The sequence below is a fragment of the Cucurbita pepo genome, chromosome 7 (assembly GCF_057944985.1).
Source record: "Cucurbita pepo subsp. pepo isolate OVF chromosome 7, ASM5794498v1, whole genome shotgun sequence".
In the NCBI taxonomy this organism is placed as follows: domain Eukaryota; kingdom Viridiplantae; phylum Streptophyta; class Magnoliopsida; order Cucurbitales; family Cucurbitaceae; genus Cucurbita; species Cucurbita pepo.
The window spans coordinates 2,969,427-2,987,628 of NC_141804.1; the positions used below are offsets into that span (position 1 = coordinate 2,969,427).

At 35.6% G+C, this 18,202-nt stretch overlaps 1 pseudogene; it reads left to right on the plus strand.

Moving 5' to 3' along the window:
- The window catches only part of LOC147791606 (uncharacterized), a 56,261-nt pseudogene extending 40,878 nt beyond the window's left edge, over positions 1–15,383 (plus strand).
- Positions 15,384–18,202: the final 2,819 nt, after the last annotated feature.

Genomic DNA, 18,202 nt, shown 5'->3' on the forward strand with positions numbered 1-18,202 from the left:
GAAAATATAGAAAGCAGTGAGTATATTAATATACCTAACAAATAACCTACTTATAGACTTTCATTGCATCATTAAAGCATTTGAGTACTAGTGTTTAGTAGATTACTAACCTTCTTTCATAAAACTATAACTTCACAAATACCAAATCTTGGACATGGTCATTACAAATGGTATCAAAGCTATACCTCTCCTAGTAAGATGTAGTTCAGGGACGAACCAAGGAAGAAGTTGGTAGGCATGTAACACCCAAGTAAAAGAGGAGTACATGAATGAACAAAAACCACATGTAAATGCGAGCGATCATGAGAATAAGATAATTCAGAAAAGCTTAAAACAAATGAAAGTGACTACTTATACCAACAACATGCACCTTCATTTCCGGTGGCTCAATCATAGGAATTCTATAGTTAAACATGTTTTGTTTAGAATAATTCTGTGTTGGGTGATCTCCTAAGAATTTTTCTCGGATGCATGTTAGTGAAGACAAACTATGCTAGAAGGACTCGTGTTGGTTTATGGGATAGTCTCCACTATTAAAAGTAAGAAGTAACGTAATCATGTCGTACGAGAATGTCAGAAAAACTGTACCGTACTTTTCTTATGTATAATTTTTAACATCTATTAATTTGATTGTTGATTCAAATTTAGAATCTGATACGATTTGATTAAATTGAAAGTTCTAAAGTTAAAGATGACGATGAATGCTGATCATAAACTCAGCGTAACGACCCATTATTATTTTCTTATCTCGACTACTCAATTAATCATCTAAGGAAAATGAGAGAAGATGCTCTTGCCAATTTGCATTTGATCCTTATTTGTTTTTTAAGTTCTTATTCTTTTTGCTTTTGTTGATGTGTTACATTAGACACCAATAATGTCCTCTCCTTTCGTTTCATTTGATTATAACAATTTTCGTACTCATCACAAATTCTATCATACACAAAAGTACATTTCGTTTTACCACTTCTCTTTCTCTCTTTTCTACTTAATTTTCAAAGCTAACAAATGCGTTCAAAATTGATATATTCAATATGAATACGACACAACCTTTGCATAGATTCTAATTATAAAAAATATATTAGGGAATTTATAATTGGTGATAAAATTAATTGATATACAGTATCCGATGGAACTGACCTTTTCCTTCAATATGATCACGTTACCAGTTGAGTTGAACTATTTGGAAGAGTGAAAACTAATCCTACGAACCAACATAATTTTTTAACATGTTTTATCCTCACTCACATACTCCTAATTTTTTTTAAGAGATTGCTAATATAATATTGATTGAAACAAAACATGTTTAATTTTGAATTTTATATGATTGAGCCAATGAAAAGAAATGTGAACTTTGTTAGTAAAATTTGTAACTATTTGTAGCACTTGAGTAAATGAAGGGTACCTGAATGAATCGATACCACATCCGAATGAGAGAGATCGTGAGGATATGATGACTAAAAAAGGCTTGAAAGAATTGAAAGCTAGTACCTATATCAACAAGTTGCATCTTCTTTTATGTGGCTCAATCATAAGAGAAATTCATAGTTTAGTGTGTTTTGCTCGGAGCAATCTATGTTAGATGACCTCTCCAAAATTTTCATAAGAAGCATATGAATGAGGAAAAACATGGTGAAATAACTCGTGTTAGTTTATGGAGATAACCTTCATTCTCGGAAGCAAGAAGTAAGTAACGTGACCATGTCGCATGTCATAGGGGATGCAAGGAAATGCTTGGACCATCAGATTTCAAACTCATATTTTGAATCTTGAGGATGGAACGTTACATTATCAATTCTTTTAGGTATTACTTAACCATAATTTAACATTCTTAGTATCACTCTCATTCGGGTGTGATGTTAGTGTGAGATCCCACATCAGTTGGAGAGAGAAGCAAAACATTCTTTATAAATCTATGAAAATCTCTTCTTAGTAAACGCGTGTTAAAAACCTTGAAGAGAAGCCCAAAATGGAAAGAACAAAGAGGACAATATCTACTAGAAGTGGGTTTGAGCTGTTACACTTGGCCATAATTTCATATTACTCATGATCACTCAGACCTAGTTTCAATTCATTCATGTGTGCTCCTTTACTCAAACATCACGTAATTATTTATAAAATAAACTGAACCATTATCCTTTAGGATGGTAAGTGTCACTTTTGGGTTGGGTCAAAAAAATTTCTCAACCTAACCTAACCCAACCCGAACCATGTACACACCCCTAGTAAGTGGTTCCTTATCAACCATTGAGTATATGATAATATATTGCTAAAACGTATACATTTGATATACCATTTTTTAGATATGGACAATTAATGTGACTAAAACACCTATTATAAATCCAAAATGGATAATGGTTATCCTAACAATACGATGCTAATGAAGTGTTTGCAATGTCAACCAATCTTTAAATAGAATAAAGAATCTAGCATCTTGCATGTTCCTTCCAATGATAAGACTTCATTTACTTTGAACATCCCGTAAGGAATGGGTTGTGATGGACAAAGGTTTTTGACCACGACTCAGCCAAAAACTTTTATTGGAACACATACTTTATCCTTGAGTTAACTTTCTTTTATATTATTTTTTAACCTAAGATGAGCTTAACCTAACCCTTGTTGAGTCTAAAAAACAAAGAGAGGTGAACTCGGGTATGATACAAAATTATCATCAGTCTGATGCTTAAATTAGTAATTGAGTCGATAATAGGTATAGAGATACTTATCAAACTTATAGTGTAGCTTAAAAATCATCGTCATGATAAAGCGTCATAATCTAGTTGTCAATCTCACGGCGTATTAAGTATAGTTGGACTGTTATTCAATCTAAATCTTTAATGACGGAAGATGAGTCTCAAGACTTAATATTTGCAACCATTAGCTAAACTTGTGGGGTTGACCTCAAGCGTCGGGTCGACCATGTCCATCCTTGGTTGATCCTATGAGGTTAGCCTTAAGGGCTTCATTCATATCAATGCTTGTGACGATCAGTGTCTCACGCTTGACTGGCTCTTTTCAATTCAATTTTCGACTTTTGAGCTTTTATTATTTGTTCATGGTGAGCTGATAATCACTTTTTTTTTAAATAACTATTTAGAATATAAAACTTGTTTAAAAGTTTGAGCTAAACCTAACTCTTACCGTACTTTAGAATAAAAAAAGCTTGCGTATTTATGAAACAAAAGATTATGCTGGTTGGTATCCATCAAGTTCAAAAAAGAAAGAAAGAAAGAAAAAGAAGTATAACTTTATAGACAAGATATTTATAATATTCTTATTGAAAGTAGACTTAGAATCGTTATCATGTTCTAATGAGGTTCGGTAAAAAAACATCCTGATCTGATACAAACAAGCTTGTGAATATTTCATATTTACATTTAGAGTGGAGCAAGCTTATCGAATATTAAGAAACTTAAGGGTACCTTCCCACTCCATAAGAGTTCATAGTTGTCCTTGTGCTTTAAAATTAATATTCTCAAAAATATTTCTAACAATTTAGATGTTTTATTTTTAGTAGGAAAACTTTAGATCTAGGCTTCATTATTTACGGGGATATGTTTGAGACTCGATTTGACAAACAAGAAACGCTAGTTCTCAACTCTCGAAGGTAATGGTATATAAGCTCACATTATTTAATTTGTGATGAAAATTACAAGAACAAGCAAAGTATGGAGACAAATTACTCTACTATTTCTTTCTTAACGTTGGACAGTAATAAAGTAGTAAGGCATCAGTTGTTCAACGTGTTAAAAGAGCTAGAAGTACGGAGCTTTGAGTCTCATATTATCTCCATTCTTTTGCAATTTTTAGTAATAAGTTTACTAAATGATCTACAAATGTTATCTAGATCTAATAAAATAATTTATTTTGTAATATGTAAATAGATTATAAATTTTGAATGAAAATTTCTTGATATTTATTATGTTATAAAATATTATTTCATGTAGCTCAAAAAAATGCTATTATAGGTTAAAGATACTGCGATATTGTAGCTATATTAAGTATATTATAGCTTTTAAAAATGTTAAGTTGTAGCTTCATACTCTAGGCAGGAACCATTATAGTTATAAAACATTATGAAAAGTTCCAGACTTTTAATAACATTGGTTGTCACCAACTACGAAAAACGTTATAAAAATCTACAATAACGTTTTTCATAAGTTATTATATTCAGTATTTTAGAGTAAAATATGTTATAACTTCACTCAAGAATTAATATATACAAATTACTTTGTCGTGAAACCCTAAACTTTATTATATATTAGAAATGAATCAAAGTTTTGTATAGGGATTGTATAAAGGATTTAGAAGTCTCTTGGTGGCTTGATTAAGACATTGAATAAGTAAATTATATTTAACCCTAACTTGTATGGATAATTATGAAACGAGTCATTATGATTACTAGCTATTTGTCAAGTAAAGAGCTTGTTTTTGATAGATTTGGTGTGTATATATATATATATCCCAAAGTTGGTAGCTAAAGGGTTACGCCCTACCAGACATGAACTTACTGGCGAGTACATTCCTTGCATGTATGTGATGTGATTCTACTAGAGTCGTACCTTTCACGATAACATTGAGTTGTTCTATATATACAAGATCTACTAGAATGGTACCTATATGATAGCATAAGGAGTCACTCCTTATATGTACCAGATCTCTTAGAACGGTTCCCGAACGATATAAGTTTGCATTATGTTCTAAAATTTTTATGGCTTTTGGGACAAAAAAACAGAGAGGATGTCCACTTACTCGGTGCATGTCATGTCCCAATATTTTAGGTTTCGAAATTCGGACAGTGACTAATAGACAAAGACCAAAAATAAATAATAAAAAGTAAAATAAAATGAAAGATAAAAATATGGTTGCATTTAAATTGAAATAAAAGGAGATAAACAACATCAAATAAAAATAACTCATCAAATCCAAGCAAACACAAGATAAAAATAGAATGTTAAGAGATGATGCTCGAATGACAGATGGATCGTCAGTGGAGATGATCAAGCAACAAACAAAGTAGAATGATGGAAAAGATGAACAAAGAAGCTCAAACAGCGGATGATCATCTGAGTTGCTCAAACCATGGAGATACTCGAATAAACAAATTGTAACGGCCCAGATTTATCGCTAGCGAAAATTGTCCTCTTCGAGATTTCCCTTTCGAGCTTTCCCTCAAGGCTTTAAAACGCGTCTGCTAGGGGAAGGTTTCCACACCCTTATAAATGGTGGTTTATTCTCCTCCCCAATCAATGTTGGACATCACAATCCACCCCATTTCGGGGCCATCGTCCTCGTTGGCACTCTTTCCTTCCTCGAATCAATGTGGGACCGCTCCCAAATTCACCCCTTTTGGAGCCAGCGTCCTCGGATCTGGGTCGTGACACAAATGAAGATGAAGCAGAGAAGAAAAAAAGAGAAGGTTGAATGAAAGGAAAAGAATCATGGAACGATGGAAAAAACAAGAGGGATATTGGGGTATGATGACAATTTGAACGATTTTTCCCTTCTTTGTGTTTTTAGTCTTTTTTTTAATGTACCCTCTACTTGAAAATAGTGGGTTGGGTTGTGAACTCTGTTCAGAGTACTCATGTCACCAATCTAACATTCTCGAAATTTCAAATTGGTCCAATAGATTTCTTAAACTAAACTCGTGTACACCCCTCATACAGAGAGAGAAAAAAAACATTAAAAAAAAAGTCTTACGAGTGCCAAACAACATAAGAAAAACATAATCCATGATTTATGCATGAAAGAACAATTTGGTGTGCAATCAATATTTTTGATGCATGCAACTCAAATTTCATCAAAATATTTGTGATGCCGATAAGCACAACCACAATTAGTATTACATCTGAGAATAAGTCAACAAAAGAAAGGAGCATCAAGTTCAAACCATCAATAACATTTCAAATATTCGCCAAAGCTTCCCAAACAAGATAGCCATACACTAACAAGATGGAACCAAGTACTGCTAGCTTGCTCCTTTAACAACCCATCCAGGCATGTGAAATCGTGTCGGTTTCGTGTATTCGAGGGATCAAATGGCTAGTAAATATGGCAAGAACAACTCAAGCTCCATGTTGCCAAGAGAGGAGATAAAAGCAATATTTAAGGAACATGATTTCAATGGCGATGGCTGATTGAGCATCCAAGAATTGTCGAGAGCGTTCGGAATGCTGGGCGCATTTTTACCTCTCTTCCGTGCAGTCCGTGGCATGCTCATTGCTGATGTCAATGGAGATGGATATATCACCGAGCATGAACTGGATAAGGTCGTGGATTATGCTATAAAATGTAAGTATAACATAATCTAATTGTCCTTTCCATCCTGCCCCTGGAGGTTTCCTTGTAAGATGTTAATATCAAATAATGTAGAAGTTTGTGTGTTCAAGGAACCTTCCCAATTGTAACTGCCTTCGCTTATGCAAAGATAATGGAATTTCAAATAAATTCAAATTGTAAGGTGCATGCATGGAGGGTGGCAATTCTATGAAAATATGAATAGTTACGGATTAATAGTATGATTAAGAACTCTGAGATCTCACATCAGTTGGGGGGAGAATGAAACATTGTTTCTATAAGGGTGTAGAAACTTTTTCCTAGTAGACGCATTTTAAAAACCTTAAGGGGAAGCCCGAAAGAGAGGTTGAGTCCCGAAGGGGGTGGACACGAGGCACAGGAGGAGGTTGAGCCCCGAAGGGGGTGGGCATGAGGCACAGGAGGAGGTTGAGTCCCGAAGGGGGTGGACATGAGGCACAGGAGGCTGAGCCCCAAGGGGGGTGGAAGGGGGTGGACACGAGGCACAGGAGGAGGTTGAGCCCCGAAGGGGGTGGGCATGAGGCACAGGAGGAGGTTGAGTCCCGAAGGGGGTGGACATGAGGCACAGGAGGCTGAGCCCCAAGGGGGGTGGACACGAGGCGGTATGCCAGAAAGAATGTTGGGTCCCGAATGGGGTGGATTGGGGGCTTCCACAGGCAATAGGAGAAGGGAACGAGTGTTAGCGAGGACGTTAGGCTCCGAAGGGGGTGGATTGTGAAGCTCTAAAATTTTTTAGGATCTTAAAAAAAGATTATGTGTAATTAAAATTGTGCTACCCAATGGATCCAACATCAAATTATATACACTTTGAGCATAAGCTCTCATGACTTTGCTTTTGGGAAGGCTTTGGGCTTCCCTAAGAGGCCTCATACAAATGGAGATAATATTCTTTGATTATAAACCCATGATCATTCCCTAAATTAGTCGATGTGGGACTTTCATCCAACACCTCCCTTCGAATAAAGTATGGCTCCCCTTAATCGAGCCTCAACTCATTTTATTTTGGAGTCTTAGTCATTTTTTACTATGCCTTCAGACTCACAATACTTTTGTTTGATATTTGAGTATTCTATTGGCATGACTAAGTTTAGGGGCATGACTCTGATACTAAAGCAAAGTCATGAGAGCTTATGTATGCTCAAAGTGGACAATATCATATCAATGTGGAGACTCATGTTCATCTAACAAGTTGATCACATGTCAATCTTGTTTAGTAAGACGAAATTTGATAAAGAAAGGAGAGTGCTCGATCGGGAAAACAACTTTTGAGTGCATACACAATCTAAACTTTGAGAGTTACATCTGCCATCTCCATCTTTTTGGATTTTTCCTTTCGAGATTCCTCTCAAAATTTTTAAAACGCGTCTTCTAGGGGAGAAGTTTCCACATCCTTATAAAAAATGCTCCTGGGCCCAACATCCTCGTTGCCACACCGCCTTGTTGTCCATCCCCCCCCCCCCCTCCACCTCGAGGTTCAATCTCATCGCTATCACATCGCCTGATAATCTGGCTCTGATACCATTTGTAACGGCTCAAACCCATCGTTAGTAGATATTGTCCTCTCTAGACTTTCTCTTTCGTGTTTTCCCTCAATGTTTTTAAAACGTGTCTACTAGAGAGAGGTTTCCACACCCTTTTAAAGAATACTTCATTTTCCTCCCCAACCGTGTAGAATCTCATTATACTCACCTAAAATGACAACCAAAAGCTAAAATGATATAAATTAAAAAAAAAAAAAAAAAAAAAAAAAAAAAAAAAAAATCTAATATCAATACTTTATCTGTTGCTTTCAGTAGTGTTTTCCATTGCCCCATATAGTCACTACTATTGCTATAGAAGATGTTCTTATATCACGAGGTATAGAAACACATATCTATACTTTTACAATTGGTACATATTCTCGATAACCACTTATCATGGATCACGTTCGATAGCGTTCACATATGGTCTCTATTATTGATTTAAAGAACATGTTCTTTCTTTCGTCTCTCGAATAAAAGAACGTGTTCTTCATTTCAAAAGTTTTGATCACAAGGCATCTATATTTGATCAAACATTAGGATGAAAATCAAATTGAGTTGAAGTCTTAGGTGTTTTTAAATTAGAACTTATCAACAACTTAGAAATAAAATGGTTTCAATTATTAATGAATGAGTAGTAGGAAGTCATTGCCCTAGAATCTTTAGTAATTATATTTATCCGTCTACTTTTTGTGTTAGTTTTAGAGTTATAATTCATTTATTTGCAATAAAGTTTAAAACGTCACCTTTCTCGATTTGTCGATATTCAAGTAGAATTGAGGCTAACGAATTTGGTAATTTGTGAGGGTTTAATTCTCGTGGAGATGATACTAGTACTCACACTACTCTATAACTTGTAAGGATTCAGACACTTGCAAAACTATACAATATTATTCAATACATCATAACTTAAAATGTCACGATCTGATTTTTTAAGCTTTGAAGCTCGGAGTGCGATGAAAATGAGAAAACAAAAGCGATAAGATAGGGTAAAATTTAGCATAATTTAAGACAATACAACACCACAGGAGTTCAACATCTATGCCCATACCAACCCTCGAGTGCATTTGGAGAGTTATCCAAAGGTAGAAAGGACCATTTTATCCCTCTAGATTGACTTTAGCCATTTATTCTATTTTTTCCCGTTTGCTTTAATACCTTTTTAGGTTCCTAGGTTCATGTGAGTTTTCTAATTCAATTTGAAATTCAACTCTAAGGAATAAGATTAACAAATTTGAAATTTCAAGAGAAAAGTCGTAAAATATCTTTATACTCCCGGTGTTAAAATCTAAAACATATTGTACGAAGAAATAACGTTATCAAAACGACCCTCCGTCTGGAGTGAAGTCTTCTAAACTAAGAGAAATTTTGGGTTATTTGAAATTGAGTATACAAAATATGTTGCAATGTTTTAAAACGTGTCTGATAGAGAAAGGTTTCCACGCGTATAAGGAATGTTTCGTTCCCCTCTCCAACTGATGTGGGATCTCACAATTCACTCTTCTTGGGGACCCAACGTTCTTTCTAGCACACCGCCCGGTGTTTAGCTCTCATGTCATTTGTAATAGCCCAAGTTCACCGCTAGTAAATATTGTCCTTTTTAAACCTATCTCACTTTTTTTTTTTTTTTTTTTTGGTGATAGTATTGATTTTATAATATTATTGAGCTTCAAATGCAGCAAAAATAAAAACCTAATATGGAAAAATCTTAAGAATTATTTGGTGTTCATCAAAATATTTTATGATGCCGATGAGCACAACCACAATTATTATTACATCTAAGAATAAGACAACAAAAGGACGAAGCATCTCACAAAGTTACATGTTCAAACCATCCATAATATTTCGTATATTCGCCAAAGCTTCCCAAACAAGATAGCCATGCACTAACAAGATAGAGCCAAGTAGTGCTAGCTAGCTTCTTTAAGAACCCATCCATGCCTTCTACTTTTCTTCACAACTCCATAGCCTGTGAAATCGTATCGGTTTCGAGTATTCGAGCGATCAAATGGCTTGCGTATTATATGGCAAGAAGAAATCAACCTCGAGGTTGCCAAGAGAGGAGATAAAAGCAATATTTAGGGAACATGATGTCAATGGCGATGGCCGATTGAGCATCCAAGAATTGTCGAGAGCGTTCGGAATGTTCGGCGCATTTTTACCTCTCTACCGTGCAGCCCGTAGCATGCACAAGGCTGATGTCAATGGAGATGGATTTATCACTGAGCAAGAACTGGATAAGGTCGTGGATTATGCTATAAAATGTAAATATAACATAATCTAATTGTCCTTTCCATTCTGCCAAAGGGAGTTTCCTTGTGAGATGTTAGTAACAAATAATGTACAAGGTTAATGTTTTCAAGAAGCTTTCCCTGTTGTAACTGCCTTTGAAAAGGTGATGGAATTTCCAATAAATTCACGTTATACGGTGCGTGCATGCATGGTGGCAATTTTATGTATATATCAACCGTTATCTAGTAATAAAATGATTAAGAACAAATTAAAAGACTAAATATGTCGAATTTCATCCGTCGTGATGTATATTATATAGGATACACGTATAAATGAACATTCTTATGCAATGATTTTTCGTTGTTAACAATATTGTCTACCATACCAAATCTTCCAAAATCTTATCCAATCTGAAATTTTATGGTTCTAAAAAAAGAATTAGGTTCTTTTGTAATCAAAATTGTGTTACCTAACGGATCCTATCATCAAGTTTCGTATATAGATAAAGATTTATTCTTTGTACCAAATCCAATTTCACAACCCTTCACGGGTTGGTCAAAAGTAAGTCTTGTTTGGTTGGATGAAATTTGACAAAGAAAAGTGATATGAACCACGATCAAGGAATTTCCATACTTCAAGATCCAATTACAAGGACGAGAGCCAAGAAGCTACAACAAACTTTGTACACTTATATTCAAGCTATGGTGAGCTCGTCAAAGGAAATTTTAGAAGACATTAGAGACTTCCCTTATATGTTGTGCAAAGTTGAGCTTCAAGAAAATGAGGCATTAAATGCATTTTAATTTACATTCAATGAACTCAGTTGAATTTATGGAACTAGTCTAGATGGGTTAATAAGCACATTTTATTTATTGCATTTTTTATTTATAATTTTAATATTTGTTTGTCATATTTAAGCTAATTTTTAATAGAGGAGTTAAGGTTATATGGTAACCCATATGTTACCATATTCATCCAATTTTTAATATAGGAGTTAATATATTGTAACCCATAGGTTACCATATTCATCATTAACGAGCTATTTTAATATGGAGGTGATTTGTCACATCGGTTAAGGTTGTAAAGGCTAAAAGCCTTCTTTCTTTCATTGTAGACATCACATTGGAATTAAAAAGAATAGATTTTTCTTTCATTGTAGACATCACAATGAAATTAAAAAGAATAGATTTCTAGTTTTAGCTTTGTTGAGAGCTAATGTTTTACCTTGCAAATTATCGTGTTTAGAACGTGCATCTAGAGTCATTTAGATGGTATTGATCAAACCTCTTGTAGAGTTATTCGAATCACGAATTTAGAAACAAGTTTTTTTTACTCTTGATATTGATCATTAAGGTAATTCGTTCCAAACTTTCCATTGGGTTGATTCCATATCAAAAAGAGTAGTTAATTAGAACAACGACTTTTGGGAGATAAATGTTATATAGAACTTTGATAGTTCCATCTACCACCAGGGTGTCTTATTGAAAGTTACTCCAAAACATGGTTTTACTTATTCAAAATTTGAAGATCAAGCCACAACCCTTCCTTATTCTTTTAGAATGTAAAGACACTACCATCTTCTTTTTCAGTGGTTCAACTATAAGAACTTCATGGCTAAGCGTGCTTTACTAGGAGTAATTTTATGGTCGGTGACCTCTCTAGAAATTTTCTTGAAGAAATGTATGATTCATATTGACTAGAGTTACATGTTAGGAATTTTGTCTGAGTTGTGCCTCAAGACTTAAAAGAAAGAGCTTTTAGAGCTAAAGCTCAAGGAACTTAAGATCCAAAGATGACGCTTCGAGAACAAAGACTATGCCAATAATGCACAACCCAAGCTCTCAGCCTACTATGACATGAAGACGGCTAGATAACACTTTATCAAAGATATCTTAAAGGCCTCCTGATGCGCAGTGCAACATGATCCTATGACACAAACCATGTCACAGAGAACACAAGAAACCTTGGATGTAGGTATTCATACTCTGTCGCACGAACGCATGAAGTCCTAGACATAGATATGCATATTGTATTAGAGGGAACGCATGAAGCCTCCGGCATAGAAACCAAGATTCTATATGATTCCACAAGTCTTTTCAGGAGAGTGTCTAGGAGATAAGAACCAAGATTCTCGCTACAAAACCATATACAAAAGCGGTTATCCCGCGAGGAGAAGACGTGAAAGGAGACGACCAAAACACATATACTTGATGGGCCAATAAGTGAAAAATTGTATGCCAATTGCATGTTGGTTTATGGTTGCATACTTCCTAAGTACTTGACTAACCCAACATACATAGTAGAATACGAGCCGCTACAAGTAACCAAGGACTTAAATTATGAGGAAAGACCGATTAGAATCCTAGTCCAAGAGGTGAGATCAGCTTTACATACCAGAGACACCACCGTTGTCAAAGTACTATACCAAAACTACCAAACGGAAGAAGCTACGTGGAAATAAGAGGATGAGACGAGGGAGAATATCTTGAACAATCCCAAGTATTATAAACCTTCTTATTCCTCACGCCTAACCAACTCGCCCTTTAGAATCTTTAGTTACCTCTAAATATCGATGCTATTGAGATTACTATGTATTATTCATATTTGTTGTTAGCATGGGGTTGGGTCAATTGGGCAGATGTTCTTTCTAATTAATTTCATTCATAGGTAATGGAACCTAAAAGATGCTATGGCAAGTAGTGCAACTTTATGCAGGTGATGTGGTGTGGGCTATAGAAAAAGAACGAATAAATTTGTTAAATAAATTAAATTCAGAATTTTGGAATTTGTAAAGAGAATATATCGATGCAAAGAACTTGCCCATAGGTTTTAAATAGAACATATTTATGGTAAGATGCTATTAGAGAATCGAAAAGACGACTAACTAAAGTATATACCATCAACAAAATTAATTTGATTCATAATTGTAATCTCTACCGGTATTGAATATGTCGTTTCTTGGGTCTGATAGAGTATTATTAGGTTGAGTTTGAGAATGTTTGTTTAAGCCACCCTACCTAATTTGTGTGAAAGTTATCTCATTTATAATCCAATAAATTATAAGGATATGAAAATAACAATAAAGGAAATATACCTAGGGTAAGAAGGCAAATATCTAGATATTTGCCTCATAGAATATCAAATATGATGTATATGGTAAATTATAATTTAGTACTAAATATCCTTAACACTTCCTGCAAGATGAGCGTCGCATTTAAACGAACGTGAACCTTGGATCTGAAAAATTCAAAGAGAGGTCGACAAACACTTTTCGTGAAGATGTCGACCACCTGGTTTGGAGGAGGCGTAGAGAAACACTTTCTCGGCCATCGAAAACTGTAGCGGGACTGTCTTGGCTTCAGCGAGAATATGTCTAACCCATGAAGAGGGATCGTTCGATGCTGCCTTGCTCCAGTGAGAATATGTCTAACCCAAGAAGTAGAAGGGACAAAGACAATGTTGAAGCCGGAAGAGTCGCCACAGTGGGCGAAGAAGCCAATTTTGGCGAGAAGGGAGGCAGCAATTTGGTTGGCGAAGAGGCCAGTGCAGCACTCAGATTCCAAAGGTAAATCTCTGCAAAAGGTCGATAGGTTTAGGTTAGAGTTTCTATGAAGGATGAAGGGAAGATTGGGAAGAAAATGAAAGAGACTATGTTGGTTGAGGGAAAATCGATTGTGTTGGAAAAGGTGAGATTGTATGTACAGAGTTGGTGAATGGTGATTTGGAGGTCAAAAGGGTGGAGCCGAAGAGTAATCAATCGGCTCCGCCTGCGACAGCCATGGCGACTGCCCCTACGGCGTCAAAGTCAGTAGTGCTGGTGGAGAAGAAGAGTTGAAGATTTCATAAGCCATTGAAAAGAAAAGATCGAAGTTGCTAAACTGAAAGGGCTCTGATACCACGAGAATGTTTGATTAAGCCACCACACCTAAATGGTGTGGAAGTTATCTTATTTACAATCAAATAAATTACAAAGATATGGAAATAACAATAAATGGAAAGATACCTACAGTAATATCTAAATACTCTTAACATAGTTCATTAGTTAATAACCGTGGTTTAAATTCAAAATTTTATAATTTGAATAGTTGTTATGAACATCTACCCCACTCCTAAGTCCATACCTATTTTATATATGTAATACCCTATGTTCAAGATTCAGATCCTGATTTGAAATTCGAATTCGGCACTTGATGATCCGATATTTCCTTGCATCCCTTACGACATGATCATGTTACTCTATTTTAGTTATACACTTTATTCACAACAATAAAAAGAATAGAAAAACATAGTGCTTAATATTTTTTAGTACAGAGAAACTCGTCCTTCAAATTGTTCTTTTTGCTTTAATTATTTGTTTTGGTATATTTCGATCGTACCTGGTGAGACACCTTTAAACTTACCATGCCAAAAAATCTCTTAAAACCTTTAATTTAGGGCTCTGATATCAACGGTAGATATTTGATTTAAGGGTATTCTAGTAAAAGTTTTAGACCTCGAACACGCACTTAAACAAGATATCAACAACTAGAATTTTGAAACTCGACTTTCAAGTCTTTAGATCCAAATTTTAGACCTCGAACACGCACTTAAATAAGAGATCAACGACTAGAATCTTGAAACTCGACTTTCAAGTGTTTAGATCCAAATTTTAGACCTCGAACACGCACTTATACATTATTCCGAATTGATAGATGCTGAAAAACAAGAACTTTATTCCTCCAACAATAAAAAATTTGTTAAGTTGCCCTAGAGTATTTATTCCATTTGAAATAATGTGAGGAAGATATCATATAGAACATCGATTTTGCATCTCTCTCCCTCTCTAATGTTTCCTTTTACCAACTCTATATAAGCCCTCCAACCACAAATAAGCTCCAAGGCAAAGAACATTATCTTCAACAATATCATTCGATGGCGCCATTAAGATCCCGATTGCGGATGTCGAGGGAGGAGATGAAGGAGATCTTTAGAGAGCACGACATCGATGGAGATGGCGTCCTTAGCATCAGTGAGCTCACCCACGCCTTCGGCTTCTTAGGCAATATTCTTCCATACTACAAAGCTCACTATGGTCTCGCTTATGCTGACTATGATTGTAATGGCTTTATCACTGAAGATGAGCTTGATAGGCTTGTTGACTATGCCATGAGGTTTCACTCCCCCAAGTGTTGTAACCATGGTAGATCGATCGTGTAATCTTTGTGTTCTATGAAGCACTATGTTATGTAATAAAGAATCCCCTTCCTGTTGTATTGTGGGTTAAAATATCCACAACTATAAGAATATGAAGAGAAATAACCTTTCCAAGATGAACTCCACTTTACAAATTTTGAAATATTGCAACTTGGGTAATCTTATGATGTACTCTTTATGAAAGATTCTTGGTCAATTCTATTCAACTAAGGTAGGAAAAGGGTAGATTTAGAGAATGTTGTGACTATAAAAATAATTTTAGTGAAGATAATTATTCAATTTTCATGTGCTTTAGATACTACTTCTATGGACAATCAAATCTTTTCTCGAAATCTATAATGATATGATGTAGTCTATTTTAAATATTAATGATTGTGACGTTGGTTTTAGTTTTATCCAAAAGGTATCTACTAGAGCTCGAAATATCTAGTGGTAGGGAACCCACCCTTAGAGAAGTTGGCTCGCTAGAGCAAGTGCACATTATGGGAAGCCACAAGTGCCCATGGTCACGTTTTCTGAGATCCCCCATCGGCTGGGGGGAGGTCGAATATTTTTTATAAGGGTGTGAAAACCTCTCCCTAGCATATGCGTTTTAAAAACCTTGAGGGGAAGCATAAAAGGAAAAGCCTGAAGAGTACAATATCTACTAGCGTTGGCCTTTTGGTCAATACAAATGGTATCAAAGCCAGACATCGAACGATGTGCTAGCGAGGAGGCTAAGCCTCGAAGGGGGTGGACACGAGGCAGTGTACCAGCCAAGGACGTTGGGCTTCGGAGGGAGGTGGATTGGGGGATCCCACATCAATTGGATAAGGAAACGAGTGTCAACGAGGACGTTGGGCCCCGAAGGGGGGTGGATTGTGAAATCCCATATCGCTTGGGAAGAAGAACGAAACATTATTTTATAAATGTGTGAAAACCTCTCCCTAACTGACATAGTTGTAAAAAAACTTTAAGGGGAAGCTCAAAAGGGAAAGTCCATACAAAGGACAATATCTACTAGCGGTGGGCTTTGAGTCGTTACAAATAGTATCAGAGCCAGACATTGCACGATGTGCCTACAAGGAGGCTGAGTCCCGAAGGGAAGTGGATACGAGGCGGTATGCCAGTAAGGACGTTGGGCCCCAAAGGGGAGTGGATTGGGGGATCCCACACCAATTGGATAAGGGAACGAGTGTTAGCGAGGACGTTGAGTCTCGAAAGGGGTGGATCGTGAGATCCCACATCAGTTAGGAAGAAAGACGAAACATTCTTTATAAAGGTGTAGAAACCTCTTTTGCATAGGAACATCGTTATCAAAATTGCATGTAGAAACTTCTGGTAAGGTACTCTATTTTTCAACTCTCTTTTCCAATACTACAAGCTTTTTAGAATTTTTGGAGACATCACCAGTCTCAAAGCAAGTTGGATGACCCAACTCAGTATTTAATAAAAAGGGCCTGAACAAGTTGGTAATTGTCACTCCCACTATTATTCGACTCTTGTTTCTTTTTAGGCCTGCCTCTAAGCTTATGAGGCACCGACTACTAAGTTGTTCTACGTCTCATTGATTGAGATGATAAGTGTGATGAAGCATATTTTTATTGACAATTTGTATGTTACATATAAAAATGTTACATATCGTGTGTTTCGAACCCAAATCTTTTTTAATGTTTTTTTTTAGATAATGACAAGGACATATTGATATGAACCAAGAGACATCAATCATACAATATACTTCAATGAAGATGTGAAGAAGATACGGTTGAAATTATCAAAAAATATTTCAATTCATGTCACATTGAACAAAATGAAGTTCCATGTTATAAATTTTGGGTAGATTACAATTTAGAGTAAATTAGAGTTATTGTATTTCATTAATGTATTTTAAGACTTTTTATTTACTTTAGTTACAATTACATAAAGGTTAATTATGGTCATTAAGTATGAATGTTTCAACTCCTTAATGCCTTTAATTGTTTCATTTTGAGGCTATATAAAGCCATGTATGTTGTATTTGTAAGGAGACTTGGAAAATACAGTAAAAAATCATTTATGCTTCTTTTTAGCCAATGGCTAAGTTTCTTTGCAATTCTATGTAGTTTTGTGGAGTGATTCGAATCTCAAACAAGTGTTCTTGCGTTGAGATATTTGATCAACAAGAATCATCAAGCTAGACATGATCAATATTGCTTGTGAAGTGATTCGAATCTCAAACAATGTTCTTGCCTTGAGACATTCGATCAACAAGGTAATTCAAATCTTACTCCCCTTGTAGTGATTCCTTATCTTATCACATATGAAACAAATAATGGTCATAAATATATTTGTACGATATTCTTTTAATTACAATCCCCCCCCCCCCCCCGAAGAATAAAGTTATCATGGTTGTTGGTATAAATAATGACATTCAATTCTTTTAAGTATTTCTATCCTTAGATCTCTCTCATTTAGATATGGTCTCAGTTCATTCATATATCTATCTTCGGCATAGGTAGCGACTTTCAATTATTTTAAGTATTTCTTAGTTATCCTATCCTTCAGATCCCTCTCATTCAGACATGATATCGATTCATTCATGTATCCCTCTTTTACTCAGATGTCGCATTTGTTTAAACAATAACCCTTACTCGAGTTTTACAATATGTTTCTTCCTTCTATATATTCTTGTTGGATGATGGAAGTCCCACATTGGCTAATTTAGGGAATGATCGTGAGTTTATAAGTGAGGAATACTAACTCCATTGGTTTGAGGCCTTTTGGGGAAGCCCAAAGCAAAGCCATAGAGCTTATGCTCAAAGTGGACAATATCATACCATTGTGGAGAGTCGTGTTCATCTAACATGGTATCAGAGCCATGCCCTAAACTTAGTCGTGCCAATGCAATGGTAAATCCTCAAATATCGAACAAAAAACTCCAAAAGAAAAGGAGTCAAGCTTAGTCGTGCCAATGCAATGGT